Source organism: Carassius gibelio, chromosome B19 (assembly GCF_023724105.1).
Source record: "Carassius gibelio isolate Cgi1373 ecotype wild population from Czech Republic chromosome B19, carGib1.2-hapl.c, whole genome shotgun sequence".
Lineage (NCBI taxonomy): Eukaryota > Metazoa > Chordata > Actinopteri > Cypriniformes > Cyprinidae > Carassius > Carassius gibelio.
In genome coordinates this window covers 32,582,184-32,602,461 of record NC_068414.1, presented here as the reverse complement: position 1 = coordinate 32,602,461, position 20,278 = coordinate 32,582,184, and the positions used below count along the sequence as shown (strand labels likewise).

General features: G+C 34.7%; 1 long non-coding RNA gene across 1 annotated transcript; it reads left to right on the top strand.

The window, feature by feature from the left end:
• The first annotated feature begins 314 nt into the window (after nucleotides 1–314).
• LOC127979730 (uncharacterized) lies at nucleotides 315–20,028 on the top strand. The gene is made up of 3 exons (XR_008158851.1): nucleotides 315–657; nucleotides 6,344–8,110; nucleotides 19,939–20,028. It is a non-coding gene; the product is annotated as an uncharacterized LOC127979730 (long non-coding RNA).
• Nucleotides 20,029–20,278: the final 250 nt, after the last annotated feature.

Genomic DNA, 20,278 nt, shown 5'->3' with positions numbered 1-20,278 from the left:
CAGGGGGCGCCGTAGAGCCCCTGTGCCACGCCCGGGTCCCAGCCTCTGCAGGCTCCTAAAGGCCACAGATTCCAAAGTGTGCGCAAATTTTCAAGAGTTTTTGAGTATGTTAAGGACCCCAAAAGCCCCCACAACTTTGACGAAAAATTTGAATACTAAACCCTAAATAGCCAACTTCCTGTTGGGCGGAGCCTATGATATGCAATACAAAAGTTGTTTGGATTGATGAGATTTATATGTGTACCGAGTTTCATACGTCTACGAGCAAGAATGTATGATATATGGCCCTCCATATTCCAGGGGGCGCTGTAGAGCCCCTGTGCCACGCCCGTGTATCAGTCTCTGCCCGGCCCTAATGGCCGCAGGTTCCAATCTGTGTGCCAATTTTCAAGACTTTTTAAGCACGTTAAGGGCCCCAAAAGCCCCCGAGACGTTGGAAAAAAAAAATAATAATAATAATAATAATAATAATAATAATAATAATAAAAAATAATCCTAAGGAAAACAATAGGCCTCTCGCCCTTTGGGCTTGAGCCCTAAATATAGCTGCAAGCAGCGATGGCGGGCTCAAGCCACCAATGCCATCGCCACCCCGGTGGCATCAGGTAAACTGTGCCCAGCGGGCACATGCATTCACAATATCCCTCTGGCAGTGAGGTTTTAAAGGGTATGGCGGTTAAAGGGTTAATCCGAATCATCTAGACTTTAAAATCACATTCACAGAACAATATATATATATATATATATATATATATATATATATATATATATATATATATATATATATATATATATATTTAGTAACACTTTACAATAAGATTTCATTTATAAACATTATGTTAACATGAACAATATTTATATAGCATTCATTCATGTCAGTTAATATTCCAAACTTAAACATTAAAACATTGTTTTATTGTGATTTTTTTCCAAGCACATTTTACCAATTCCAAACCATATCAATCTTAATAACTACCATTATTTTTTATTTAATCATTTATGAGTGCTATACAATATTCCAGGAAAGCTGGAAGAGAAAAACTCCTTATATTCATGTGCAGAATCATTAGGCATGTTTTCTTTTACAGATGAAATGCGCTAAAAAAGAGTTTTAACTCAAACGTTTTTAACTCAAAGTCGAAAATTATGAAATACCCATGAGAAATATCAAACACAAATGCAATACAGAAATGGATAAGTTAAGATTTGACCATTGTACAAAAATGCTGACTGGGTCATGAGGTCAGAAAAGAAGAAGAAAAAAAAAAAACAGGTCAAGAAGAACTGACAAAAATAATTGCAAAATAATTAGGAATTAATGTGAAGATTAATTTTTAGTAAATTCTGCAAGACAGACTTTCAGGAAAGGAGGTGGAATAAAAATGAGCTCCTAAATCTTAATCCCGGATTCAGGAAAATATATTCCTCAAACCATCGGACAAGAGGAGGTGGTGCTGGTCCTTCACGAGTCACTCTAATCTGTTCATAAAGCCTATATATAAAGTCTTAATATATAGTATTTCACAATACTTCATGGTATTCTAATTAAATCATTTTTTGGAATCTTTGATTTCTCAGAACCTGACACATTGTAATTCTGGAGACTCCAGGAAAGTGGCAGTTCTGTAAAATGTTGGCACTGGAGACTAAATGCTCCCTGATAGTTTCACAACTAATTCACTTAACACACACACACACACACACATTACCCACAGTGACAGTGGGACAGAGTGACATCAGATGTTTGATAGTTTTTTAATTTTCTATCATCCATATAGTGTTGTATAGTCATGAAACTATGCATATTTCCTCAGAATGACTTGTCTTCTATGTGTAAATTTTTTTTAAGTGTTTAGAAGCTGCACTTAAAAAAATAAAAGACATTTACTGGTTACTTTTTTACTAATATTTTAAAAAATCACCACGACAAAACCATTCAAGCCATTCAAAATTCATCCGCACCTGTACTGTAAGATACATTCTTTAAACTGGTAAAAGAGGATGTGGTGCTGATCCTTCAAGTCACTCAAAACGTATCTGTCCATAAAGCCTATAAAGAATTATTCTTAATATACAGTTCACAATACTTCAGCTTGTTATTCTAATTAAGTGAATGTCATTTTATCAGTAAAATACATAAAATTCATATTATTTTTCTATGAAAGATTTCTATAAATGATTTAAATCATACTTGTTTCTACAATAATTATTTAAAAGTAATCCTATAGCTCCATCTGGTGGCCATTATTGGTACTAAGAATTGCAAGCTTGATTTATATGTTATGATAGTTTTAAATTTATGCTGGCTCTTGAAAATGATAAAGCTATGAAACTTACTGTGCTTCCTTCAAATGATGACTTCTACGTATATAAAAAATTATGAAGAGTTGGAATTAAAAATTTTAAAGATATAGTAAAATTACTATTGTATTTTTTTTATGTTACTTTAATAAATCGCTATGGCCACACCATTTAAGGTATCCTAAACCCATTCGCAATTTAACATCTTCAGTATATGGCTTCATGTTAAAACAGTTTGGTGTGAACTACTTGTGTCTTCTTGGAGGAGAATGAATTCATTTACAGGCTGAGTTTATCATAAATCCACAATAACATTTATGAGTTCTGTATCAATCAGTGTTGTTGTTTGTTTATTTTTTATTTATTTTTTTCATAGGAAGATAACTGACCCTTTACTCTCCTTTTTAATAAATGTGCTTATAAACCAAGAACAAGCTATTTATAGCTGTATTTATAAACTGCTTACTACTGACTATTAATATTGGGACAAGGCTTTATGAAGCATGAACTGACTATTTACTAATGAGTGCAGTTATTATAAAGTGTTACCAATGAATTTGCTAATGTTAACAAATTAGACATTATTTTACAGTGTTATCAAATCCCTTAAATGATTTGTAAGTGTTTTGTAATGATTTTATTGACCTAAAAGCATTTGTGAAAGTTCTGCTTGCATTAGAGCTTAGTATTGATCTGTGAGCTGAACAGATTTACTGTTACATCCATGAGATTATGTAAATTCAAATAAATATCATGTCACAGGATGTCAGAGGTCAGTATCAAATTAGTTTGAAATTATTATTTGCAGCACAAATAAGGTTTTTTAGGATTTTTAAAAATCCCTAAAACTGTCAGAAAAGGATAAGGCCTAAGATTTCTATGTGAGTGGCTAAATTTGTTTGTTTTTATAACTATAATGCATAAACTATGAAACTATACAAAATGTATAAAAAAGTACAAGTTATTCTTTTCCAATGTTTTTAATTTATTTAATTTTTTTTTTTTTTTTTTTTTTTTTTTTTTTTTTTGGATTTACATTTTAAAAAATTAGCCTACGGCGATCATTCTAAACATCTTGAATAAAACCTGTCAATATTTATTATAGACCACTATAACTGTGTATAATCTAACAAACGAGTTTATTATGAAAATAAAAGCGTGTACACCAGATAACTTGGACGATAAAGAAATTGCTAACAATAGTATAATAGAGCATGTTTTAGGTTTTTAGGCGTTTAGATGCAGAAATGGACAAATCAAATGTAAAATAAAATGTAATTGATTTAATTAAATATAGATTAAGTCTTGTTAGAGCAAAATAATAAATAAATACGTACACACATTAAAAAAGCAGCCAAGATGAATGAGTTTAATTTTTTTATATAGATTAAAATTGAAGCAGCTGGTTTATGCGGTCACTTAATATTAAAATCCAGTAGATCCACTTCAGATTTAATTCTCAACAGTTTATGTTCACGTGGCTGTTTTCGTTTATATTAGCCAATCTATTATGTATTTTGAAATAATCTTGTCCGTGATGTGTTCGTTCTTACGACGAAAGACAGAAACCTGCAGCTCGAGATATATGTTATTCTGCCAGTCGCGCTTTCAAATAGTCTTGCACACTTAAACGGGTCACAAACACCTGCATTTAGCTCGTGTTGTGTTATAATGGATGTATTGTGTGCATTTATGGCAATAATTTATTTTAAAAAGCTCTTAAACAAGAATAAATTCGTTTGTTTTGAGCTCGACACTGTGCGCGCTGATCGGAGGCAGTGATTTCAGAAAGGCAGCCGCAAATATTTCATTTTCACACAAACAGTTCAAAAACATCTTAATTTAGCTCTTGGTGTGCTCTAATTGGTGAATTGTGTGATATCGCTGCAATACTTTATTTTTAATAGCTATAAAACAAGAACAAACTCGTTTTTTCTGAGCTCATCATTCCACACGCTCCTGCTCAGAGTGGTGATTCATCTCTCGTGTTTCTCACGTATCACTGACCACACATCAATTATTAATGAGCCCTGACCTGATAATAATCATATATGTTGGTTTAGCTTGTCACTGTGAATTAAATCCAAGTATTTATTTGTATTTTAACCGATTTAAAATCGAAACCAAAAGACAGTCTCCTCCCTTTTTTAGTCCGGTAACTGCACCTGTAGGGGCGCTATTTCTCTCAGACAATGGAAGTCTAAGCACACACACTCAAACAGAGGGACAGAGTGAGATGTCTGACAGTTTTTTAATTTTCTGTTATCCATACAGTGTTGTAAAGTCATGAAACTATGCATATTTACTCAGAATAACTTTTTTTTCTGTATGAAAAAAGGTTTTGAAGTGTTTGGAATTTAAAAATGCAGGAAAATTAATAATTCCATCTTTATTGTCATTTAAAAAAATCACCACGACAAAACCATCCAAGCTATCCAAAACCCATTCACAATTTAAGTTCCTCAATGTTTTTTCAACATGTAGACCAAGTTTGGTGTGTATAGTGTTACTCTCCTCTGAGCAGTATGCATTAATTCACGGCTAAATGTAAAAAATAATCCACATTCAAATCAAAATAGCCGACTTCCTGTTGGTCGTAGCTGATGACTGTGAATTAGAAAGTTGTCCGTCTTGATAACAACAATTTTTGTACTGAGTTTGGTGTCTGTAGCTAAAACTAACCCCCCCACTTTTGACAAAAGGTGGCGCTATAGAGTGCCTATTCCACGCCCTCTTATGAACTTTTGCCAGTGTCTAGCTGTCACTAATACTGATATGTGTTCTGAGTTTGATGAAATTCTAAGCATGTTATATGCCTCAAAATCACCTGAGAAGTATTCCAGTTTGACATGTTGCCACGGCAACAATATTTTTAGATATCAATATCCCCCCAGCAGATTTATATCGGCTGTGTTTTAACATTATTCTGATGAAGTTTGAAGCAAATCGAGTAATAATAAGATGCTGAATTCAAATCATTTTGAAAATGACACACTTCCTTCTGCCAGTTGGTGGCGCTATAACTTTGACTCCTAATAGTCACATATATGCGATCGACATCATACAACGAATAATCTGATGAAGTTTGATTAAAATCAGGAAATGTATGTGGATGGTATTAGACACTTCCTGTTTCTAATTTCTCGCCATAATTTCAACGCCTCGCCACGAGCAAACCGTTCGAGATATCAAAAATCCCCTGGCAATTTTTCATCCCCAGTGTCTTGAGATCATGTTGACCGAGTTTGGCGGCAATCGAGAAAAAAACCTATGACAAGTATTTCAAATTCCAGAGCATGCGCTTTTTACATAACTCTAAATAGCTGACTTCCTGTTGGGTGGAGCCTATGACATGCAATATGAAAGTTGTTCGGCACGATGAGATCTATATGTGTACTGAGTTTCATATGAATATGTGCAAGTATGTGTGAGCTATACATCAACATTTCTGACTGTGTTCCAGGGGGCGCCGTAGAGCCCCTGTGCCACGCCCGGGTCCCAGCCTCTGCAGGCTCCTAAAGGCCACAGATTCCAAAGTGTGCGCAAATTTTCAAGAGTTTTTGAGTATGTTAAGGACCCCCAAAGCCCCCACAACTTTGACGAAAAATTTGAATACTAAACCCTAAATAGCCAACTTCCTGTTGGGCGGAGCCTATGATATGCAATACAAAAGTTGTTTGGATTGATGAGATTTATATGTGTACCGAGTTTCATACGTCTACGAGCAAGAATGTATGATATATGGCCCTCCATATTCCAGGGGGCGCTGTAGAGCCCCTGTGCCACGCCCGTGTATCAGTCTCTGCCCGGCCCTAATGGCCGCAGGTTCCAATCTGTGTGCCAATTTTCAAGACTTTTTAAGCACGTTAAGGGCCCCAAAAGCCCCCGAGACGTTGGAAAAAAAAAATAATAATAATAATAATAAATATAGCTGCAAGCAGCGATGGCGGGCTCAAGCCACCAATGCCATCACCACCCCGGTGGCATCAGGTAAACTGTGTCCAGCGGGCACATGCATTCACAATAGCCCTCTGGCAGTGAGGTTTTAAAGGATACGCCAGATAAAGGGTTAATCCGAATCATCTAGACTTTAAAATCACATTCACAGAACAATATATATTTAACTTTAGTAACACTTTACAATAAGATTTCATTTATAAACATTATGTTAACATGAACAATATTTATATAGCATTCATTCATGTCAGTTAATATTCCAAACTTAAACATTAAATCATTGTTTTATTGTGATTTTTTTCCAAGCACATTTTACCAATTCCAAACCATATCAATCTTAATAACTACCATTATTTTTCATTTAATCATTTATGAGTGCTATACAATAGTCAAGGAAAGCTGGAAGAGAAAAACTCCTTATATTCATGTGTGCAGAATTATTAGGCATGTTTTCTTTTACAGATGAAATGCGCTAAAAAAGAGTTTTAACTCAAACTGTAAAGTCGAAAATTATGAAATACCCATGATAAATATCAAACACAAATGCAATACAGAAATGGATAAGTTAAGACTTGACCATTGTACAAAAAATGCTGACTGGGTCATGAGGTCAGAAAAGAAGAAGAAAAAAACAGGTCAAGAAGAACTGACAAAAAGAATTGCAAAATAATAAGGAATTAATGTGAAGATTAATTTTTAGTCAATTCTGCAAGACAGACTTTCAGGAAAGGAGGTGGAATAAAAATGAGCTCCTAAATCTTAATCCCGGATTCTGGAAGATATATTCCTCAAACCATCGGACAAGAGGAGGTGCTGCTGGTCCTTCACGAGTCACTCTAATCTGTTCATAAAGCCTATATATAAAGTCTTAATATATAGTATTTCACAATACTTCATGGTATTCTAATTAAATCATTTTTTGGAATCTTAGATCTCTCAGAACCTAACACATTGTAATTCTGAGACTCCAGGAAAGTGGCAGTTCTGTAAAATGTTGGCGCTGGAGACTAAATGCTCCCTGATAGTTTCACACCTAATTCATTTAACACACACACACACACACACACACACACATTACCCACAGTGACAGAGGGACAGAGTGACATCAGATGTATGATAGTTTTTTAATTTTCTATCATCCATATAGTGTTGTATAGTCATGAAACTATGCATATTTCCTCAGAATGCCTTGTCTTCTATGTGTACATTTTTTTGAAGTGTTTATAAGCAGCACTTTAAAAAAATAAAATACATTTACTGGTTACTTTTTTACTGTTATTTAAAAAAAAATCACCATGACAAAACCAGTCAAGCTATTCAAAATTCATTCGCACCTCTTCTGTAAGATAAATTCTTTAAACAGTGGTAAAAGAGGATGTGGTGCTGATCCTTCAAGAGTCTCTGAAAACGTATCTGTCTATAAAGCCTATAAAGAATTATTCTTAATATACGGTTCACAATACTTCAGCTTGTTTTTCTAATTAAGTGAGGGTCATTTTATCAGTAAAATACATAAAATTCATATTATTTTTCTTTGAAAGATTTCTATAAATGATTTAAATCATACTTGTTTCTACAATAATTATTTAAAAGTAATCCTATAGCTCCATCTGGTGGCCATTATTGGTACTAAGAATTGCCAGCTTGATTTATAAGTTATGATAGTTTTAATTTTATGCTGGCTCTTGAAAATGATAAAGCTATGAAACTTACTGTGCTTCCTTCAAATGATGACTTCTACGTATATAAAAAATTATGAATAGTTGGAATTAAACATTTTAAAGATATAGTAAAATAACTATTGTATTTTTTTATGTTACTTTAATAAATCGCTATGGCCACACCATTTAAGGTATCCTAAACCCATTCGAAATTTAAAATCTTCAGTATATGGCTTCATGTTAAAACAGTTTGGTGTGAACTACTTGTGTCTTCTTGGAGGAGAATGAATTCATTTACAGGCTGAGTTTATCATAAATCCACAATAACATTTCTGAGTTCTGTATCAATCTGTGTTGTTGTTTGTTTATTTTTATTTTATTTATTTTTCATAGGAAGATAACTGACCCTTTACTCTCCTTTTTAATAAATGTGCTTATAAACCAAGAACAAGCTATTTATAGCTGTATTTATAAACTGCTTACTACTGACTATTAATATTGGGACAAGGCTTTATAAAGCATGAACTGACTATTTACTAATGAGTGCAGTTATTATAAAGTGTTATCAATGCATTTGCTAATGTTAACAAATTAGACATTATTTTACAGTGTTATCAAATCCCTTAAATGATTTGTAAATGTTTTGTAATGATTTTATTGACCTACAAGCATTTGTGAAAGTTCTGCTTGCATTACAGCTTAGTCTTGATCTGTGAGCTGAACAGATTTACTGTTACATCCATGAGATTATGTAAATTCAAATAAATATCATGTCACAGGATGTCAGAGGTCAGTATCAAATTAATTTGAAATTATTATTTGCAGCACAAATAAGGTTTTTTAGGATTTTTAAAAATCCCTAAAACTGTCAAAAAAGGATAAGGCCTAAGATTTCTATGTGAGTGGCTAAATTTATTTGTTTTTATAACTATAATGCATAAACTATAAAATTATACAAAATGTATAAAAAAGTACAACAGTTATTCTTTTCCAATGTTTTTTATTTATTTAAACTTTTTTTTTTTTTTTTTTTTGGATTTACATTTAAAAAAATTAGCCTACTGCATTCATTCTAAACAGCTTGAATAAAACCTGTTAATATTTATTATAGACCACTGTAACTGTGTATAATCTAACAGACAAGTTTATTATGAAAATAAAAGTGTACACCAGATAAATTGGACGATAAAGAAATTGCTAACAATAGTATAATAGAGCATGTTTTAGGTTTTTAGGCGTTTAGATGCAACAATGGACAAATCAAATGTAAAATAAAATGTAATTGATTTAATTAAATATAGATTAAGTCTTATTAGAGCAAAATAATAAATAAATACGTACACATATTAAAAAAGCAGCCAAGATGAATGAGTTTAATTTTTTATATAGATTAAAATTGAAGACAGAAGCAGCTGGTATATGCGGTCACTTAATATTCAAATCCAGTAGATCCACTTCAGATTTATTTCTCAACAGTTTATGTCCACGTGGCTGTTTTCGTTTATATTCGCCAAGCTATTATGTATTTTGAAATAATCTTGTCCTTGATGTGTTCGTTCGTACGACGAAAGGCAGAATCCTGCAGCTCGAGAGATATTCTGCCAGTCGCGCTTTCAAATAGTCTTGCACACTTAAACGGGTCACAAACACCTGCATTTAGCTCTTGTGTTATAATGGGTGTATTGTGTGCATTTATGGCAATATTTTATTTTAAAAAGCTCTTAAACAATAATAAATTCGTTTGTTTTGAACTTGTGACACTGTACGCGCTGATCGGAGGCGGTGATTTCAGATAGGCAGCCGCGAATATTTCATTTTCACACAAACAGTTCAAAAACATCTGAATTTAGCTCTTTGTGTGTTCTAATTGGTGAATTGTGTGATATCGCTTTAATATTTTATTTGTTAAAGCTATAAAACAAAAATAAACTCGTTTTTCTGAGCTCGTCATTCCACACGCTCCTGCTCTGCTGTGATTCATCTCTCGTGTTTCTCACGTATCACTGACCACACATCAATTATTAATGAGCCCTGACCCGGTAATAATCATATATGTTGGTTTAGCTTGTCAGTGTGAATTAAATCTAAGTATTTATTTGTATTTTAACCGATTTAAAAATGAAACTAAAAGAGAGTCTCCTCCCTTTCAGTCGAATTTCCCTTTCAGGAATTGAACCTGTAGGGGCGCATTTTCTCTCAGACAATGTAAGTCTCAGCACATAATACTCAAACAGAGGGACAGAGTGAGATGAGATGTCCGACAGTTTTTTAAATTTCTGTTATCCATACAGTGTTGTAAAGTCGTGAAACTATCCATATTTACTCAGAATGACTTTTTTTTGTATGAAAAAAGGTTTTGAAGTGTTTGGAATTTAAAAATGCAGGACAATTAATAATTCCATTTTTACTGTCATTTAAAAAAATCACCACGACAAAACTGTTCAAGCTATCCAAAATCCTTTGGCAATTTAAGTTGTTTAAAATGTTTTGGCATCATGTAGACAAAGTTTGGTGTGTATAGTGTTACTCTCCTCTGAGCAGTATGCATTAATTCACAGCTAAATGTAAAAAAAAATCCACATTCAAATCAAAATAGCTGACTTCCTGTTGATCGTAGCTGATGACTGTGAATTAGAAAGTTGTCCGTCTTGATAAGAACAATTTTTGTACCGAGTTTGGTGTCTGTAGCTAAAACTAACCCCCCCCACTTTTGACAAAAGGTGGCGCTATAGAGTGCCTCTTCCACGCCCTCTTATGAACTTTTGCCAGTGTCTAGTTATCATAAATACTGATATGTGTTCTGAATTTCATGAAATTCTAAGTATGTTATATGCCTTAAAATCACCTGAGAAGTATTCAAGTTTGACATGTTGCCACGGCAACAATATTTTTAGATATCAATATCCCCCTAGCAGATTAATATAGGCTGTGTTTTAACATTATTCTGAGGAAGTTTGAAGCAAATCGAGTAAAAATAAGATGCTGAATACAAAGCATTTTGAAAATGACACACTTCCTGCTGCCAGTTGGTGGCGCTATAACTTTGACTCCTAATAGTCACATATATGCGATCGACATCATACAAAGAATAATCTGATGAAGTTTGATTAAAATCAGGAAATGTATGTGGATGGTATTAGACACTTCCTGTTTCTCATTTCTCGCCATAATTTCAACGCCTCGCCACGAGCAAACCGTTTGAGATATCAAAAATCCCCTGGCAATTTTTCATCCCCAGTGCCTTGAGATCATGTTGACCGAGTTTGGCGGCAATCGAGTAAAAAACCTATGACAAGTATTTCAAATTCCAGAGCATACGCTTTTTACATAACTCTAAATAGCTGACTTCCTGTTGGGCGGAGCCTATAACATGCAATACGCAAGTTGTTCGGCACGATGAGATCTATATGTGTACTGAGTTTCATATTAATACGTGCAAGTATGTGTGAGCTATACATCAACATTTATGACTGTGTTCCAGGGGGCGCTGTAGAGCCCCTGTGCCACGCCCGGGTCCCAGCCTCTGCAGGCTCCTAAAGGCCACAGATTCCAAAGTGTGCGCAAACTTTCAAGAGTTTTTGAGTATGTTAAGGACCCCAAAAGCCCCCACAACTTTGACGACAAATATGAATAATAAACCCCAAATAGCCAACTTCCTGTTGGGCGGAGCCTATGATATGCAATTCGAAAGTTGTTTGTATTGATGAGTTCTATATGTGTACCGAGTTTCGTGCGTCTACGTGCAAGTATGTATGATATATGGCCCTCAGCATTCCAGGGGGCGCTGTAGAGCCCCTGTGCCACGCCCGTGTATCAGTCTCTGCCCGGCCCTAATGGCCGCAGGTTCCAATGTGTGTGCCAATTTTCAAGACTTTTTAAGCATGTTAAGGGCCCCAAAAGCCCCCGAAACCTTGAAGAAAAATAATAATAATAATAATAAATATAGCTGCAAGCAGCGATGGCGGGCTCAAGCCACCAATGCCATCGCCACCCCGGTGGCATCAGGTAAACTGTGCCCAGCGGGCACATGCATTCACAATATCCCTCTGGCAGTGAGGTTTTAAAGGATACGGCAGTTAAAGGGTTAATCCGAATCATCTAGACTTTAAAATCACATTCACAGAACAATATATATATATTAGTAACACTGTACAATAAGATTTCATTTATAAACATTATGTTAACATGAACAATATTTATATAGCATTCATTCATTGCAGTTAATATTCCAAACTTAAACATGAAAACATTGTTTTATTGTGATTTTTTTCCAAGTACATTTTACCAATTCCAAACCATATAAATCTTAATAACTACCATTATTTTTTATTTAATCATTTATGAGTGCTATACAATAGTCCAGGAAAGCTGGAAGAGAAAAACTCCTTATATTCATGTGTGCAGAATTATTAGGCATGTTTTCTTTTACAGATGAAATGCGCTAAAATAGACTTTTAACTCAAACTGTAAGGTCGAAAATTATGAAATACCCATGAGAAATATCAAACACAAATGCAATACAGAAATGGATAAGTTAAGACTTGACCATTGTACAAAAAATACTGACTGGGTCATGAGGTCAGAAAAGAAGAAGAAAAAAGCAGGTCAAGAAGAACTGACAAAAAGAATTGCAAAATAATTAGTAATTACTGTGAAGATTAATTTTTAGTCAATTCTGCAAGACAGACTTTTCAGGAAAGGAGGTGGAATAAAAATGAGCTCCTAAATCTTAATCCTGGATTCTGGAAGATATATTCCTCAAACCATCGAACAAGAGGAGGTGGTGCTGGTCCTTCACGAGTCACTCTAATCTGTGCATAAAGCCTATATATAAAGACTTAATATATAGTATTTCACAATACTTCATGGTATTCTAATTAAATCATTTTTTGGAATCTTAAGTCTCTCAGAGTCCGACACCGAGTAATTCTGGAGACTCCAGGAAAGTGGCAGTTCTGTAAAATGTTGGCGCTGGAGACTAAATGCACCCTGATAGTTTCACACCTAATTCACTTAACACACACTCACACACACAGACACACATTACCCACAGTGACAGTGGGACTGAGTGACATCAGATGTATGATAGTTTTTTTTTTAATTTTCTATCATCCATATAGTGTTGTATAGTCATGAAACTATGGTCATGAGACCAGTCATTCTGAGGAAATATGCCTCAGAATGACTGGTCTTCTATGTGTACATTTTTTTTTTTTTAAGTGTTTAGAAGCTGCACTTTAAAAAAATAAAAAGACATTTACTGGTTCCTTTTTTACTATTATTTCAAAAAACATCACGGCAAAACCATTCAAGCTATCCAAAATTCATTCACACCTATTCTGTAAGATTAATTCTTTAAACAGTGGTAAAAGAGGATGTGGTGCTGATCCTTCAAGAGTCACTTAAAACGTATCTGTCCATAAAGCCTATAAAGAATTATTCTTAATATTCAGTTCAAAATACTTCAGCTTGTTATTCTAATTAAGTGAGGGTCATTTTATCAGTAAAATATATACAATTCATTTTTTTTTGAAAGATTTCTATAAATGATTTAAATCATACTCGTTTCTACAATAATTATTTAAAAGTAATCCTCTGGTGGCCATTATAGGTACTAAGAATTGCAAGCTTGATTTATAAGTTATGATAGTTTAAATTTTATGCTGGCTCTTGAAAGTGATAAAGCTATGAAACTTACTGTGCTTCCTTCAAATGAGGACTTCTACTTATATAAAAAATTATGAAGATTTAGAATGAAAAATTGTAAAGATATAGTAAAATAACTATTGTATTTTTTTATGTTACTTTAATAAATCTCTATGGCAACACCATTTAAGCTATCCTAAACCCATTCACAATTTAACATCTCAGTATATTGGCATCATGTTGAAAAAGGAGTATGGAGTAGTATGAGTAGGAGTATGAATTCATTTGCAGGCTTTATCATAAATCCACAATAAAATTTCTGAGTTCTGTATCAATCTGTGTTGTTGTTTGTTTATTTTTATCTTTTATTTTTCATAGGAAGATAACTTACTCTCATTTTTAATAAATGTGCTTATAAACCAAGGACAAGCTATTTATAGCTGTATTTATAAACTGCTTACTACTGACTATTAATATTGGGACAAGGCTTTATAAAGCATGAACTGACTATTTAATAATGAGTGCAGTTATTATAAAGTGTTATCAATGAATTTGCTAATGTTAACAAATTAGACATTATTTTACAGTGTTATCAAATCCTTAAATGACTCATAAGCATTTGTGAAAGTTCTGCTTGCATTACAGCTTAGTATTGATCTGTGAGCTGAACAGATTTACTGTTACATCCATGAGATTATGTAAATTCAAATAAATATAATGTCACAGGATGTCATAGGTCAGTATCAAATGAGTTTGAAATTATTATTTGCAGCACAAATAAGGTTTTTTTAGGATTTTTAAAAATCCCTAAAACTGTCAGAAAAAGGTTAAGGCCTAAGCTATTTCTATGTGAGTGGCTAATTTTATTTTTGTTTTTATAATTGTAATACACAAACTATGAAATTATACAAAATGTATAAAAAGATAAATAAATAAATACGCACACATTAAAAAAGCAGCCAAGTCGAATGAGTTTCCTTTTTTATATAGATTAAAATTGAAGACAGAAGCAAGTGGTAAATGTGGTCACTTTAATATTCAAATCCAGTAGATCCAGTTTATGTTCACGTGGCTGTTTTCGTTTATAGTCGCCAAGCTATTATGTGTTTTGAAATAATCTTGTCCGTTATGTGTTCGTTCGTACGACGAAAGGCAGAATCCTGCAGCTCGAGAGATATGTTATTCTGCCAGTCGCGCTTTCAAATAGTCTTGCACACTTAAACAGGTCACAAACACCTGCATTTAGCTCTTGTTGTGTTACAATGGGTTTATTGTGTGCATTTGTGGTAATATTTTATTTAAAAAAGCTCTTAAACAAGAATAAATTCGTTTGTTTTGAGCTGGACACTGTACGCGCTGATCGGAGGCGGTGATTTCAGATAGGCAGCTGCAAATATTTCATTTTCACACAAACAGTTCAAAAACATCTTAATTTAGCTCTTGGTGTGTTCTAATTGGTTGATTGTGTGATATCGCTGTAATAATTTATTTTTAAAAGCTTTAAAACAGGAATAAATTCGTTTTCTCTGAGCTCTTTACTCCAGACGCTCGTGATCACAGCGGTGATTCATCTCTCCTATTTCTCACGTATCTCTGGCCAGAAATAATTTATCCATGAGCCCTGAACCGGTAATAATCAGATATGTTGGTTTAGCTTGTCAGTGTGAATTAAATCTAAGTATTTGTTTGTATTTTTAACCGATTTAAAAGTGAAAGTAAAAGTCCGGGAATTGAACCTGTAGGGGCGCTATTTCTCTCAGACAATGGAAGTCTGAAGCACATATACTCAAACAGAGGGACAGAGTGAGATGAGATGTCTGACAGTTTTTTAATTTTCTGTTATCCATACAGTGTTGTAAAGTCGTGAAACTATGCATATTTCCTCAGAATGACTTTTTCATCTGTATGAAAAAATTCTTTGACGTGTTTGGAAGCTGCAATTTAAAAATACAATAATGATTCCCTTTGTAAGGTCATTTAAAAAAATCACCACGGCAAAACCATTCAAGCTATCCAAAATCCATTCACAATTTAAGTTCCTATCAGAAATACTGATGTGTGTTCAGAGTTTTGTGAAATTCTAAGTATGTTATTTGCCTCAAAATCACCTGAGAAGTATTCCAGTTTGACATGTTGCCACGGCAACAATTTTTTAGATATCAATATCCCCCTTGCAGATTTATATCAGCTGTGTTTTAACATTATTCTGATGAAGTTTGAAGCAAATCGAGTAATAATAAGATGCTGAATTCAAATCATTTTGAAAATGACACACTTCCTTCTGCCAGTTGGTGGCGCTATAACTTTGACTCCTAATAGTCACATATATGCGATCGACATCATACAACGAATAATCTGATGAAGTTTGATTAAAATCAGGAAATGTATGTGGATGGTATTAGACACTTCCTGTTTCTAATTTCTCGCCATAATTTCAACGCCTCGCCACGAGCAAACCGTTCGAGATATCAAAAATCCCCTGGCAATTTTTCATCCCCAGTGTCTTGAGATCATGTTGACCGAGTTTGGCGGCAATCGAGAAAAAAACCTATGACAAGTATTTCAAATTCCAGAGCATGCGCTTTTTACATAACTCTAAATAGCTGACTTCCTGTTGGGTGGAGCCTATGACATGCAATACGAAAGTTGTTCGGCACGATGAGATCTATATGTGTACTGAGTTTCATATGAATATGTGCAAGTATGTGTGAGCTATACATCAACATTTCTGACTGTGTTCCAGGGGGCGCCGTAGAGCCCCTGTGCCACGCCCGGGTCCCAGCCTCTGCAGGCTCCTAAAGGCCACAGATTCCAAAGTGTGCGCAAATTTTCAAGAGTTTTTGAGTATGTTAAGGACCCCAAAAGCCCCCACAACTTTGACGAAAAATTTGAATACTAAACCCTAAATAGCCAACTTCCTGTTGGGCGGAGCCTATGATATGCAATACAAAAGTTGTTTGGATTGAAGAGATTTATATGTGTACCGAGTTTCATACGTCTACGAGCAAGAATGTATGATATATGGCCCTCCATATTCCAGGGGGCGCTGTAGAGCCCCTGTGCCACGCCCGTGTATCAGTCTCTGCCCGGCCCTAATGGCCGCAGGTTCCAATCTGTGTGCCAATTTTCAAGACTTTTTAAGCACGTTAAGGGCCCCAAAAGCCCCCGAGACGTTGGAAAAAAATAATAATAATAATAATAATAATAATAATAATAATAATAATAATAATAATAATAAAAAATAATCCTAAGGAAAACAATAGGCCTCTCGCCCTTTGGGCTTGAGCCCTAATAATAATAAAAAATAATCCTAAGGAAAACAATAGGCCTCTCGCCCTTTGGGCTTGAGCCCTAATTAAAGCTGCAAGCAGCGATGAACGGGCCCTCGCACCCGGGCTCACCAGCAGCGAGTGGCTTTAGTTAATAGGTGAACGGTGAGAAATATGCGTTTAAACCCATAAATATAAGTAGAATATATCAATGTTTATTCCATATATGTACCAATCTTCCTGTTGCCAGCAGGTGGCGCTATCATTATAGTGGAATATTGGCCTTCAGATGTGTTCAGAGCAGGACTTTTGTCGAACATGTGAGGTTTGGGGAGGATTGGACATTTTATGCCTGAGTTACAACAACATCCTATTTCATGGCGAAACATCGAAATTTGTCAGGCCGCCATGGACACGCCCTTTAACGAAACCTCAAGATCTTCGCAATTTAAGATCGCAAAAGGGTTTAGATTACACTGACCAAGTTTGGTGTTGATCTGAATAAATCTCTAGGAGGAGTTCGTTAAAGTCCAACCCCTGAAAATGGCCAAAACAACACTAATTTTGCAGAGAAAATTCTAAATAACTGACTTCCTGTTGGGATCCGGATTTCGTACCAAGAGACTTTTTTGTAGGTATTGGAGTGTTACATGTGTGTACCAATTTTTGTACATGTACGTGAAACATAGCTCGAGGCGCACTCCGTTGAAAGTGTATAGGTGGCGCTATCGAGCCATTCTGCCACACCCAGTGGAATATTGGACTGCAGATCTGTTCAGGCCAGGACTCTTATCACACATGTGAAGTTTGGGGAAGATCGGACATTTTATGCCTGAGTTATAACATCTTTTATTCCCATGGCGAGACATCGAACTTCGTCGCGGCGCCATGAACAAGCCTTTTAACGAAAACTCAAGATCTTCACAACTGAACATCGCACAGGCCTTTAGATTAGACTGACCACAAAAAAGACATTGATGTCATAAAATTTCTAGGAGTAGTTCGTCGCAGCGTAAAATATGTCACTTCCTGTTGCCAATAGGTGGTGCTATGACTATAACTGAATATGGGCATGTCAATCTGTTCAGGTTTGGAGTCTCATTAAACATGTGAAGTTTGGGGCAGATTGGACATTGTATGTGTGAGTTATAGCAACTTCATTTTTCATGGCGAATCATCGAAATTCGCCAGGCCGCCACGGACACGCCCTTCAACGAAAACTCAAGATCTTCGCAATTTAACATCGCAAAGGCCTTTAGATTAGGCATACCAAATTTGGTGTTGCTTTGAAGAACTCTCTAGGAGGAGTTCGTTAAAATACAACACATGGAAATGACCAAAATTACACAAAATATGCTCATAATATTAAAAATAACCGACTTCCTGTTGGGTTTAGAATTTCGCTCCAAGAGTCTTTTTTGTAGGTATTGGTGTGTTACATATGTGTGCCAATTTTCGTGCATGTACGTGAAACATAGCTTGAAGGCTGTTGATTTTCTTGGTATAGGTGGCGCTGTCGAGCCATTTTGCCACACCCTCTTCTGAATCCTATATCAGACGAAAATTTTCACCAGGTTTGACGCGTGTGCAAAGTTTCATGACTTTTTGAGCATGTTAAAGCCCTCAAAAATGCGATTCATTCGGGAGAAGAAGAAGAAGAAGAATAATAATAATAATAAATATAGCTGCAAGCAGCGATGGCGGGCTCAAGCCACCAATGCCATCGCCACCCCGGTGGCATCAGGTAAACTGTGCCCAGCGGGCACATGCATTCACCATATCCCTCTGGCAGTGAGGTTTTAAAGGATAAGTTAAGACTTGACCATTGTACAAAAAATGCTGACTGGGTCATGAGGTCAGAAAAGAAGAAGAAAAAAACAGGTCAAGAAGAACTGACAAAAAGAATTGCAAAATAATTAGGAATTAATGTGAAGATTAATTTTTAGTCAATTCTGCCAGTCTGACTTTCAGGAAAGGAGGTGGAATAAAAATGAGCTCCTAAATCTTAATCCCGGATTCTGGAAGATAATTTTCTTCAAACCATCGGACAAGAGGAGGTGGTGCTGGTCCTTCACGAGTCACTCTAATCGGTTCATAAAGCCTATATATAAAGTCTTAATATATAGTATTTCACAATACTTCATGGTATTCTAATTAAATAATTTTTTGGAATCTTAGATCTCTCAGAACCTGACACATTGTAATTCTGAGACTCCAGGAAAGTGGCAGTTCTGTAAAATGTTGGCGCTGGAGACTAAATGCTCCCTGATAGTTTCACACCTAATTCACTTAACACACACACAAACTCACACACACACACACACACATTACCCACAGTGACAGAGGGACAGAGTGACATCAGATGTATGATAGTTTTTTTTAATTTTCTATCATCCATATAGTGTTGTATAGTCATGAAACTATGCATATTTCCTCAGAATGACTTGTCTTCTGTGTACATTTTTTTGAAGTGTTTAGAAGCTGCACTTTTAAAAAATAAAAGACATTTACTGGTTACTTTTTTACTTTTATTTCAAAAAATCACCACGACAAAACCATTCAAGCTATCCAATATTCATTTGCACCTGTTCTGTAAGATACATTCTTTAAACAGTGGTAAAAGAGGATGTGGTGCTGAACCTTCAAGAGTCACTCAAAACGTATCTGTCCATAAAGCCTATTAAGAATAATTCTTAATATACAGTTCACAATACTTCAGCTTGTTATTCTAATTACGTGAGGGTCATTTTATCAGTAAAATACATACAATTCATATTATTTTTCTTTGAAAGATTTCTATAAATGATTTAATTCATACTTGTTTCTACAATAATTATTTTAAAGTAATCCTATAGCTCCATCTGGTGGCCATTATTGGTACTAAGAATTGCAAGCTAGATTTATAAGTTATGATAGTTTTAATTTTATGCTGGCTCATGAAAATGATAAAGCTATGAAACTTACTGTGCTTCCTTCAAATGATGACTTCTACGTATATAAAAAATTATGAAGAGTTGGAATGAAAAATTTTAAACATATAGTAAAATAAATATTGTATTTTTTTTATGTTACTTTAATAAATCGCTATGGCCACACCATTTAAGGTATCCTAAACCCATTCGAAATTTAACATCTTCAGTATATGGCTTCATGTTAAAACAGTTTGGTGTGAACTACTTGTGTCTTCTTGGAGGAGAATGAATTTATTTACAGGCTGATTTTATCATAAATCCACAATAAAATTTCTGAGTTCTGTATCAATCTGTGTTGTTGTTTGTTTATTTTCATTTTTTTTATTTTTCATAGGAAGATAACTGACCCTTTACTCTCCTTTTTAATAAATGTGCTTATAAACTAAGCTATTTATAGCTGTATTTATAAACTGCTTACTAATTACTATTAATGTTGGGACAAGGCTTTATAAAGCATGAACTGACTATTTTC